The following is an 11,855-nucleotide window of genomic DNA, read 5'->3' as shown; positions in this document are numbered from 1 at the left end:
TTCAAGGCCAGCCTGGTCTACATAGTGAGTTCCAGGCTGGCTGGGGCTACAAGGAGACCCTCTCTCAAAAAGACCAAATAAATAAGTAAATATTTATTAATTTAATTTAAAATTTTATGCATATGTGTATGCCTTCGTGAATTCATCTGCACTTGCATGCAGGTGCCTACAGAGGTCAGAAGGTGGTATCGATCCTTGGGAACTGGAGTTCCAGGTGGTTGTGAGCCACCATGTAGGTACTGGGAGCTGAACCCTGGTCTTCTACAAAAACAGTATGCTAAACCATTTCTCCAGCCCAAGCACTGAAGTTTTTACCCTACTGAGTGTGTGAAAATCAAAATAATGTCCACAACTTCCAGCAGAAGTAGAAATGAAATAAAATTGTCAGAACAAATACAATCTATTTGAAAAGGCTGTGAAATGTTTTTACATAAATAATAGTAGTATTTTGAGATAGTATTTCCAGTGACTCATCTCAACCAATACTACTTCATCCTGGCATTGTTAAATGATTACTGAAAAATGCCTGAAGAAGTGATGCTAAATCAAAGAATACAGAAACTATTATAGAATCATTGAACCACTGATTTTTAGAAATAGAGTGCTTTAGAGATGATTTCTTCCCAATCCTTATTTTACACAGAATCTGAAGCAATTCTTGCATCCCGTTACCTTGCTGATCAGCATCCTAAATTCATTGTATCCTAAGCTTCATCAGGTGCTTTTTCTACCACACAATTAAGGCAGAAGCACCCTAATATTCTGCCTAACTCGCACAGAGAAAACTTGGCACTATCTTCTTAAGAATGCTTAGTATTTCACACCACTGTGTGGATGAGTAGAGGTCACATGCCAAGTTAATTAATATAATTTAGGAAATGACATTTTCATAGGTGATTCTTTGGAATTATTTTCATTAAAATTAAGCCATTATCACAACCCTGTTCTCAAATCTTAAGTGGCTTCCCACGTTTGCTATTATCCATTGACTTTAGACTGTCTCTCAATAATCTCTGTAAGCTTTTCCATATTACTTGGGTAGTTTCTCTTCTACTGCCAGATGGTTCTATCTCTTAATTCTTGAAACCCATACCTTGTATTTGTATGCTTGTTCTTTTGCTCATTTTGTTTTTCTTTGCCCGAATTTAACCTTAAAAACAGTTTAACTTATAACACTAGGAAGTTCTTTATGAAGAAGTCATTGACCTAACTAACTTTGTTTCTGACTCCATCTTCTTTTTTCTTTTTTTGTCTCAAGTTCTCCTGAGTCTTTTCTCCCTTATATTTATTGACTATGGATCCCAGGACCAATAGGCATGGTAAACCACTTAGGACAAAGGACCTAAGCCACTCTCCTTCTGACCCCAGCATTGGGGACCTTTTGTACAAAGCTCTGTATGGTGGATCCTGAGGTAACAGAGGAAATGATCAACCAGGCCACACCAGATATAGATTGACATGAATTCTTAGCACAGAGATCCCCAGATCTTGCCTTTGTTTCTCCTTTCTATATGACACTTAGATTGCTGTAAGCACTTTGAAGATAGAAGTTAAATCATAAGGACCTCCGTTCAGGGCCAGTGAGATGACTCAGTGGCTGAAAGTGCTTGCTGCACAAGCCCAACGATCTCAGTTCAGTCTCTAGGACACAAATGGTGGAAGGAGAGAAATGACTCCCCAAAGTTGTTTTCTTACCTGTACACATGCACCTGTGACATGTGCATGCCTCCCCACAGGGAGAGGAAGAGGGAGAAGGAGGAGAGGGAGAAGGAGAGGAAGGGAGGGAGAAAAGAGAAAATTTTAAAAAAGACCTCTTCAATGTGGCCATGTTACCAGAGCCTGGAGTGGGTGGCTGAGCCTAGTCTACTAGGACACTCTGGAGCCAGGGCTTTCCCCCTGACTCTGGTAACGATTGCTTCAAATAGGACTGGGCATAGTGGCGTGTGCATTTAATCCCAGCACTTGGGAGGCAGAAGCAAGTGGATTTCTATGAGTTTAAGACCATCCTGGTTTATATAGTGAGTTCCAGGTCAGCCAGAGTTACATAGTGAGACCCTGTCTCAAATGAAAAACACACACACACACACACACACACAAAACCCCAAAACAAATCAATTGCTTCAATAAGTTTAATAAGAAACATAGAAAATAACAAATGAAGCAAATAATAGTGAAGTGTAAGAGGAACAAATGGAAGAAATACATGATTTCATTTTTTTCAAACAGAACAATATGTGAATAAATCTGAAATGCCAGCATTTTTTCCTCAAAGGGAGTACTCTGGAGGAAGGGAAGGAGAACACTTTTACTCTTTTTAGTTCTATATTGTTGGATAAGTGAGTACTTGATTTTTGTTTTTTTGAGACAGTGCCTTACTGTGTGTCTCAGGCAGGCCTCAAACTAGTGATCCTTCTGCCTCATTTTTGTGAGTGGACTATAGCATGTGTCATCACACTCAACTAATATAGTTTTTTTGTTTTGTTTTGTTTTGTTTTTTTTTTTGAGACAGGGTCTCTCCATGTAACCTAGGCTGGCCTTTTGCCTTCCAAATGATGGGACTGTCACTATGCCAGCTTCTTAAAATGCTTTTGTGTATGTTACTTTTCTTATGCTATGATACAACACCATGAGCAAGGAAACTTACAGAAGGAAGAGTTTATTTGGCTTATGGTTCCAGAGGGTTAAGAGTCCTTCATGGTGGGGAGCATGGCAGGGGCAGAGGTAGCCAGAGCAGAAAGCTGAGCACCCACATTTTCAAATAGGCACAGGAAGCAGAGAGAGAAACTGGAAGTGAGACATGGGTTTAAACTGTCAAAGCCTGCCCCCAATGATATGCTTCCTAAAGTACGGCCACACCTCCTAAAGGTTCCATGAGCTTCCCCAAACAACATCATGAACTAGGAACCAAGTATCCAAATACTTGGAGTCTGTGGGGAACATTCATTCAAACCATCATAATTTGTAAAGACAAACTTCAGTGAAGTTATAATGTCAGGAGATGTCAATGTAGGAAGCTAGAAAGACAGCAAAACAAATCAAGTGGATTCTACGTGTGGATCTAGTCTGCCTCCAAAGGTTCCAGCATATTTAACAGAATATACTACTCAAGAAGGAAGAACTCATGTCACTACCAGAAATCAGTAAAGTGAGATATACAAGTACCCTAAAAATCAAGGAGATAGGAGATTGACCTAATGGTAAAACCCAACCTGGAAAAGCATAGCCTTAAACAAATAAGGTGGTCTTGAGGAGTAAACTCGAAGTCTGCATATACAAAGAGAACCAGACCATCAGGTAATTTTCATAGCTATTAATGGAAGGAGCTGCATTTGAACAGTTGGATCACTTGGACCTTTATCAATGATCTCTCTGTGTGTATACAGACCATATGATTACTGTCTTTTCTCAATCACCCATTCCCAAATAAATCTCTATCAACAATAAATATGTCAGATCATATGTAAGTTTGGGCCTTGACAGAGCAGCAGAGTAGAGCTTGCTGACACTCAATGCTCTTTATTAACTAGAGGGAGATAGAAAAGGAGAAGTTATATCCATGGGAGAAACACAAAATCCAGTCATCCTGCCTGGCCTTCTCCATTCCCACATACCCTTCAGGGAAACCTACCTTTTGCATATACAAAAGGATGCCCATCCTATCAATGTACTTCTCCATCCACAAATATAAGAAAATGAATACATATAAATGAAGAATCTATTTAAACTAGATGTATTTCTGAGGAATGTAGGGTAAGGCTAACCTTTGGAAATACTATCCTTAGAGATATTCAAGAGGATGTGATTTCTTCTTAGCTGACTCTCCACACCACATACAGGGGTAGGTTAAATTCAGGATCTCACTAATGCTAAGCATGCTTTCTGCCATGAGCTATAACTCTAGCATCTCAAATTTAATACATTGGGGGCTAAAGAGATGACTCAGGTGATAAATACGTAAGTGCTCATGTAAGTATGAGTGCTTGAATTTGACCTCAACACACCTGTAAAAAGCTGGGCATGGTAACATGTACCTATAATCTTAGTGTAGACACAAGAGGATCCCTAAGGCTCTCTGGCCAGCTAGTCTTGCCAAATTGGTGAGCTCCAGGTTCAGTGAGAGAGATACTTTCTCAAAAAAAAAAAAAGGAGAGTGATAGAGGAAGACCCTCCCCTCCCCCAATGTTGACCTTTGGGCTACACACACACACATCAGCACATATACATGTATATACAACTCATTCAATGTATATAAACCAACATAATTCTACATTACCAGTTCCCCAAAATAAACCCTTGACTTTTCTCTAATTTTTCTCATTTTAAATGCTGTTAACATCTACTGAATGCTTCAGGTGGAAACTTAAGAAACTTTTGTTTCTCTCCTTTTTCTTTCCATATCTAATCCACCATGGGTCCTATAGCTGCCACCTTCAAAAATCACTTTCATTATGGGTTCCAGTATCAGACTCACTATAGTACAAGCCACCATCATGTTTTCTCAAAAGCTGATCTTCTAAGTGGTCTCTTGCTTTCTGTGACAGAAACTGCTAGCTTCCTTCCCAGAATATATTCTTTCAGGAACCTCAAGTTATATGTGGTATAAATGTCTCCTCGCCCTTGTGTAGGCAGCAGTGGTTATGTGGCAAAATTCTGACCGAAGGTTGGGAGTAGTTTCTGAGAGTATCTTAAAACAGAGGCAGACTTACCTAATGGAGACAGCGCCTTCTCCTTATCTTTTTCCTATTTGCATTTCTTTTGTCTGATTATGCTACCCAGAATTTCAAACACTATAATGAATAAGAGTACTGAGTATTGTACTTATTGTAGGGGAAATACCTTCAGTTTTTCCCTATTCAGCATAGTGTTATTAATATCTATCAGTTTGTTGTATATAGCCTTTATTATGTTGAGGTGTGAGTCTCCTATTCCTAGTTTCTTCACAGCTTTTATCACCAAGGGATTTTGAATTTTGTCAAAGGCTCTATGTATACCTTTGAAGATGATCATGTGATTTTTTTTTTACCCTTGATCTCATCTATGTGTTATTGTACATTTATTGGTCTGCATATATTGAACTACTCTTGCAACTCCAGAGTGAAACCAGTTTGCTCATGGTATATGACCTTTTAAATATGTTGTCAAATTTGGATTAGAAATGTTTTATTGAAGATTTCAATATCTATGTTCATTAAGGAAAATGGGTCTATATTTCCTTTATTGTGTCCTTTGCTAGTTTTGGTATAAGGATAAGACTGGATTTGTACAATGAGTTAGAAATCATTCCCTCTTTTCTACGTTGTAGAATAGTTTAAGGAACATTTGTAGTAGTTCTTTTCCTTCCTTATTTTCTCCCTTCTCTTCCTTCCCTTCTCTTTCTTTTCCCTCCCTTCCTCCCTCACTCCCTCTCTCCTTTCCTTCTGTGGTACTAGGGACTGGACCAGAGTCTTGTGCATACTAGGTAAGTACTCTATCACTGAGCTATGCCTCCAGTCCTATGTTAGTTCTTTAAAGCTCCAGTGGAATTCAGTAGTAAATCCTCCTTGGGCCCCGGCATTGTTTTTAAGACAGGGTTTTGATATTAACACATAGCCTGGACTGATCTTGAAATCAAGATCCTTCTGCCTTAGTTTCCCCAGTTCTGGGATTACAGGCATTCCACACCTGACTCAGACTTTTCTGAGACTTCTTATATCGCTTCAATCTCACTGCTTGTTATTGAACTGTTTTTGTTTTTGTTTTTGTTTTTGTTTTGTTTTGTTTTGTTTTATTGTCTTTTTTGAGACAGGGTCTCCTGTAGCCCCAGCTGTCCTGGAACTCACTATGTAGACCAGGCTGGCCTTGAACTCACAGAGATCCACCTGCCTCTACCTCCTGAGTGCTGAGATTAAAGGCATGCACCACCACGCCTGGCTGTTTTTGTTTTTTATACCCTCTTGGTATGCACACAACTCTGGTATGCACACGACCCCAGTACAACAGAAGGAAGAGAGAGAGAGGGAGAAAGGAAGAAAGGGAGGCTACCAAATTTGACCACATAAACATTTTAAATGTCTGTGACTCCAAAGAACAGAAAACCATAAATAGCAAACAGCACAGATAACAAAGTATTGTATTCTAGAATATAAAAAAATTTTCACATCTAGATAAGTAAACATATAACCTTATCTATAAACATGGACAACTGTAAACAAATAACAGAAACACGCATGAATAATACCCACATGAAAATTGTTCATCCTCATTAACAATCCAACATATGAAATTAAAATGTCAGTGGAATATTATTGTTATACATGAAATGAACAAAAGCTAAAATGTATATGGAATAATGGGTATTTTGCCTACTACATTTGAGTGCAAGTATAAGTTAGGACATCTGGTTTAAAGTATAATCTGCCAGTTTCTATTTAAATTAAATATGCTCATACTTTGGTCCAATATTCTTATTTCTGATATTATGCTATATGCTCATACAGGTGAATAAAAGTAATGCTTCCCAGGCAACAAATGCATATTATGTTCCAAGCCCTTTAAAGTTCCTTTAAATAGATAATAGCATACTCAGATATACATTATTCAAAGTTTTATATGGAAATGGAAAAATCTCAACTTGAATCTAGGTATTTCTGTCTATAAGAAAGCTTGTAGGACAGAGCTGGCTCAGTGATTGAGTACTGGCTACTCTTGCAGAGTACCTGTGTTTGCTTCCTAGCACCCACATGGTGGCTAGCAACCATCTGCCCTCTTCTGGCCTCTGTGGGCACTGCATGCATGCAGGGCAGCCACATACATGATGGCAGAACACACATACACATAAAATATAAACAAATAAACAAAAATGTAAAGAAAACACAATATTGGACCCATTGATTCCTGGGGCTAGCACCAAGATGAGAGAGAGCCTTGCTCCTAGTAAATTATGGATGACTGTAGTGGGGCTTTTTACCATGGGTACCATAAGTGGTGGTATCTTTCAAGCCATTAAAGGGTTTTGAAATTCTCTAAAGAGTCTTAGGAAGTGGGACAATTATTTAAACCAGGGTTCCATAGTTAGGAGGTATCGTTGAAGTTTGGAGGGCACCGTTTTCCATGATTGACAACAGTATGGTTCAAGTAAAAGGAAAAGAAGATCCCTGGAACCCCATCCTTAGTGGTACCTTAACAGCAGCTACATTAGCAGCAAGAAAGGGGCCAGTGGTCATAGTTGAGTCACCTGTGATGGGTGTCATTCTCCTAGTTTTAATTGAAGGAGCTAGTATCTTTTGACAAGATTAGCACATGCAAAATTACCCAAGGGCCCTCAGTTTGCTGAACATCCCTCCAGTTGTCTTCAATCCTTACCTTTTGGAGAGTACCAGCAAAATCAGTAGAACTTCTTTCCTCAGGTTTCTTCAACAGGATGGGCTGTAGTTCAAGGAAGGTTTCAGAAGATCAAGTTATAGTCAGTTTAAAGTCATAGGTGGGACAGTTGTGGCCAAGTAGGCCATGAAGAGACATTTATCATGTTTTCTATTTAAAAGGGCTGTGGAGGGGGGAAAAGATACTGCATTCATTTATTCACACTTAGATTGCATTTGTGATCAAAATTAAATGTCTAATATCATTTATAGAACATATAAATGTGTAGAAGATGAAAGACCGAAGGGGCAAGTAACAGTGAAATAGGACCATCATTTTCTTGGGGACTTCTCTGCTTATTTTTTTGTTTTGTTTTAGTTTTTGTGGGGACTGTGTGTGTGTGTGTGTGTGTGTGTGTGTGTGTGTGTGTGTGTGTGTGTTCATAGGTATTCAAATAAAAAACTCCTGGGACTTCACTCATTCTTTTAAATTTGTAGAGTTCTTTTCATACTGAGCCTACTTCAAGTAATTCATGTCTTATACCAACCCCTCATCTTATTTGATGTGAATTATATATGTGAAGAATCAGCATGAATCATTTTACAATGAAAGATATGTATTGAAAGATATGCCAAAATATTCATTCTTTGCTTTGAAAGTAAAAATAAATAAATAAAAACTCTCTAAAAAAAGATTGAAAAAAAAAGGGCTGGACATGGTGGTACACATCTTTAATCCAAGCACTTGAGAGGCAGAGGTAAGCAGATCCCTGTGAGATCAAGGCCAGCCTGGTCTACAGAGTCCCAGACCAGCTGGGGCTATAGGGAAACCCTGTCTCAAAAACAAGTAAGATCGGACCTGTCAACATCTTGTCATGGAGAGGGACTTGTGAGGCCCCAACCCTCTCTGAGGATCTATAGGTAGTTAATGGTTGCTGGGGATGAGACATGCTCCCATGTTCCTGTAAATATGTTTCCTCACTGATGTTTCCCATAAGCAACCCCAATGAAACTCATCAGGCCACCAAAACCATTTTTTAAAAGACATGAAAATAGAAGGGGGACAAGTTGGGAAGAAGAAGGGGGTTATTAGCAGGAGTGGGAGGGAGATAAGAGAAGATAATGGGGAGGATATGATCAAAGTACATTGCATACATGTATGAACATATCATGAGACCCATTGTGTATAATATAGGCTAATAAACATTTTTGACATGTTTTTTTTAATACTAGACTATACTGCCGCATACTATACTATACCATACCAATTTCTCTTGTAAACACCAAATATTTTCTTTGGTGAATAAAATTAAATTCCAGTCACTCCCAACATTTCATGCAGCAGAATGATTTAGGGCCCAGTCAATGATAGTGTTTAAACAGAAGTTAAGTCATACAGTCAAAATTTATGAAGGATTGAAAAACCAAGATACTATTTAAAGACTTTCACCTGAATCCGTTATGAGTTGAAAGATATGTTACCTGTCCTTTCCAGTTCAGATTTGTATTCCAGATGTTTGTCTCAAAATACATTTCTTTAACACACTGTCCACCTTGGTTCATTAAAAAATCTTCTTTTAACTTCAAACTACCCCAAAACTTATTTTCCCATAGAATTCTGAAGATTTTGCAACTTCCTTATGAAGCTTAGCTGTTTAGGATTTGTTCTAGAACTCTGAAATGTCTTCAATTTATGTATCTGTTGCCCTGGGTGATAGATTCTTTGAAACATCTAAGTCTGTTGGAGATACTGTTTTTTATTCTATCACTTGAATTTATCTTGTTTTAGTTTTATATGTGTGTGTAGATTTATCATCCTCAAGAGAAACATTTAAGGTAAGTTTTCTTTTTCCTTCAAAAACACAGGCTTTCTCAAAATTAATTTGAGAGAACAGTAGGCTCACATGCAGTTGTAAGAAGTAACAGAGAGCCTGTGTACTGTTTGATAGGTTCCCCAAATAGTAGCATATAACACAACTGTAGTATAATTTCACAGTGAGGATGTTGACATTTTACAGGTCAGATACAGAATATCTCTACAAGAAATCCGAATATTTTGTAGTCACATTTATTTCTTCCTGCCTCAATACCCAACATATGGCCTACAAACCACTAATTATCAATTTAATAGTTATATCATTTCAGGAATGTTATGTAAATTGAATCATATAGTATATAATATTTGAGAATTATCTGTTTTTTACTTAGCATAACTATAAAAATTCAAAAAGGTTATTTTATAAATCAATAATTTATTCCTTTTTACTGCTGAATATTAGTTCATGTTATAGATATACCACAGTTATTTACTAGTTGGTTGTTTCCAGCTTGGACTTATTATAAATAAGGCTGCATCCAGGCTTTCTTTGTAACATATAAATCTTAATTTCTGTGGGATAAATGTCCAAGAATATAATTACTGGTAGGTATAGATATAATTTCATTTATCTATTTTTTAAAGGTTTATTCTTATTTTAAATATTTTATTTTATGTGAGTGTATTGCTTACATGTATGTAAGTGTACCTGTGTTGTGTAAGCCTGGGGATGCTAGAAGAAGGCATCAGATCCTCTAAAATGGGAGTTACAGGCAACTGTTAGCCGCCATGTGGGTTCTGGGAATAGAATCTGGGTCCTCTGGAAGAGCAGACAGTGCTCAACCACTGAAGCATCTCTCCAGCTCCTATTCTTATTATTTTTAATTATGTGTGTGTGTGTGTCTGTCTGTCTGTCTGTCTGTCTGTCTGTCTGTCTGTGGGAGGTGCCTGTGAAGGCCAGAGATATGGGATCCCACCTGAAGCTGTAGTTACAGGCAGTTGTGAGCTGCCTAATGTACATGCTGGGAATTGAACGCCGGTCCTCTTGAAGAGCAATATACACACTTAACTGCTGAGCCATCTCTCCAGCCTCCTTTCATTTTTTATTTTTATTTTTTAAAGAAACTGTTAAGCTGTTTTAGGAGTGAACATAAAATTTTTAATTCCCACTAAAATTTCTTCACATTTCACTAGTATTTAGTTTTGTTTTTAATTTTATATATAAGACTTAGGCCATGGTTCATTTTTAAAAATTATTTAATAACCACATGATTAGAATAAGCATTTCATTGCATCATTAACATATTCAATAACAATTTCCAGAACAAAGATGCATCTCTTTCAAAATTGGCTATAAATTTTTAGGTTCACAGTTGAATTAATGCAGTTATACAATATTGAACTCAGTATAAACCCTTTAAGACATAAAATTGAATGAGGTTTTAACGTTTAAAAAAATCTCCATTTCATTTTAAAATATACTGTTTCATGCAGAAAAACTCATTTTTAATGCTACTAATACTTAGATGTTTGCATATGCATCTCTTATCTCTATGTACTTGATTATTACTAGTCACAGCTGGGTACTTTCTGAGATCCTTGGCACTTGAGCATGGATATAAAATCATCAGATAGATTTCAATGGTAATGGTTATCACCTCTACTAATTAATATGAAACAAATTTTTAATGCTTCTTCCTCAAATATAACTTTTTCAATTTGATTTTTTTGTATTTCATATAGAACAACCTAAACAATCTTATTCATCTATATACCTACATCCCAAAGGCACCCTCCCATAGCCCTCCCCCACCCCCACTCAAGGCTTATATACTCTGTAATCCCTGTTACTGTCCACTGTGTTGTGGCTGCCATTCTCCAGTACTTGTCCATCCACTGAATCTAGTCAGCCTATCTAGAATTCCTTGTTTTAGGAAGATCAGCTCTTCCTCATCTAGCAGCAATCAGTTGCCAATATTCCTTTAGATAAGATTGGGGTCTGCTGTTCATTTTCCCAGTTCTATGCTGGGTTATATCTGGGAGTCTTTTGGGCCACCCTGGCCAACAACTCAAAGGAAGGTATCTCCTGTCTGGCATTGTTTCTTGTCATGTAGCCTTTAGCTATACACATGGACTCTTAAAGAATTATATTGATCCCTTTAATCTTTGGTTATACTTTCCTTTTGGGTGTTTAAGACCATAGAGTTGGCCCAGATAAACCAATTTATTTTTACTCTTAAAATTGTTTGAAGCTCTGCTCCTCAGGGGTCACATGGGTTGGGTGGAGCCCCTGGTTCCTTTTTTTACCAGTTCCATCTATGTGAATATGAGTCAAAGGTCCTGCTTGACCATAGCTGGCTTCAGTTGGAAGCATGGAAGAAATGTTTCTTCTGTGTTGACCCTCTTTGTAGATGGGCACTGGTTCAAGTCCATTTGGTGGGGTCTCCAAGGCCATAGTTCATTTTCATTTTTGTCCTGAATGTCCAGTTCTCCAGATACCAGTTGTTGAAAAGGTTGTCTTCTTTCCATTAAATTCTTCTTGTATCGCTGTCAAATACTAGATATTATCTGTGAGGCTATTTCTGGTGTGTTTATTATGTTCCATTGATCTATATGTCTATCTTTCCTACAAAATCATGCTTTTTAACTTTTTTTTTTTTTTTTTTTTTTTTGGTTTTTTTGAGAAAAAGTCTCACTTTAAC

The 11,855-nt window shown here is 37.5% G+C and overlaps 1 protein-coding gene and 1 pseudogene across 1 annotated transcript in view; one reads left to right on the top strand and one right to left on the bottom strand.

Moving 5' to 3' along the window:
* The window catches only part of C2cd6 (C2 calcium dependent domain containing 6), a gene marked incomplete at its 5' end in the record, with an annotated part of 123,566 nt that overhangs the window by 9,129 nt on the left and 102,582 nt on the right, over positions 1-11,855 (bottom strand).
* LOC115071350 lies at positions 6,902-7,471 on the top strand (annotated as a pseudogene).

This window comes from Nannospalax galili, unplaced genomic scaffold, assembly GCF_000622305.1.
Source record: "Nannospalax galili isolate Female #2095 unplaced genomic scaffold, S.galili_v1.0 scaffold1199, whole genome shotgun sequence".
NCBI classification, from domain to species: domain Eukaryota; kingdom Metazoa; phylum Chordata; class Mammalia; order Rodentia; family Spalacidae; genus Nannospalax; species Nannospalax galili.
This window is presented reverse-complemented; position numbering and strand designations above follow the sequence as displayed.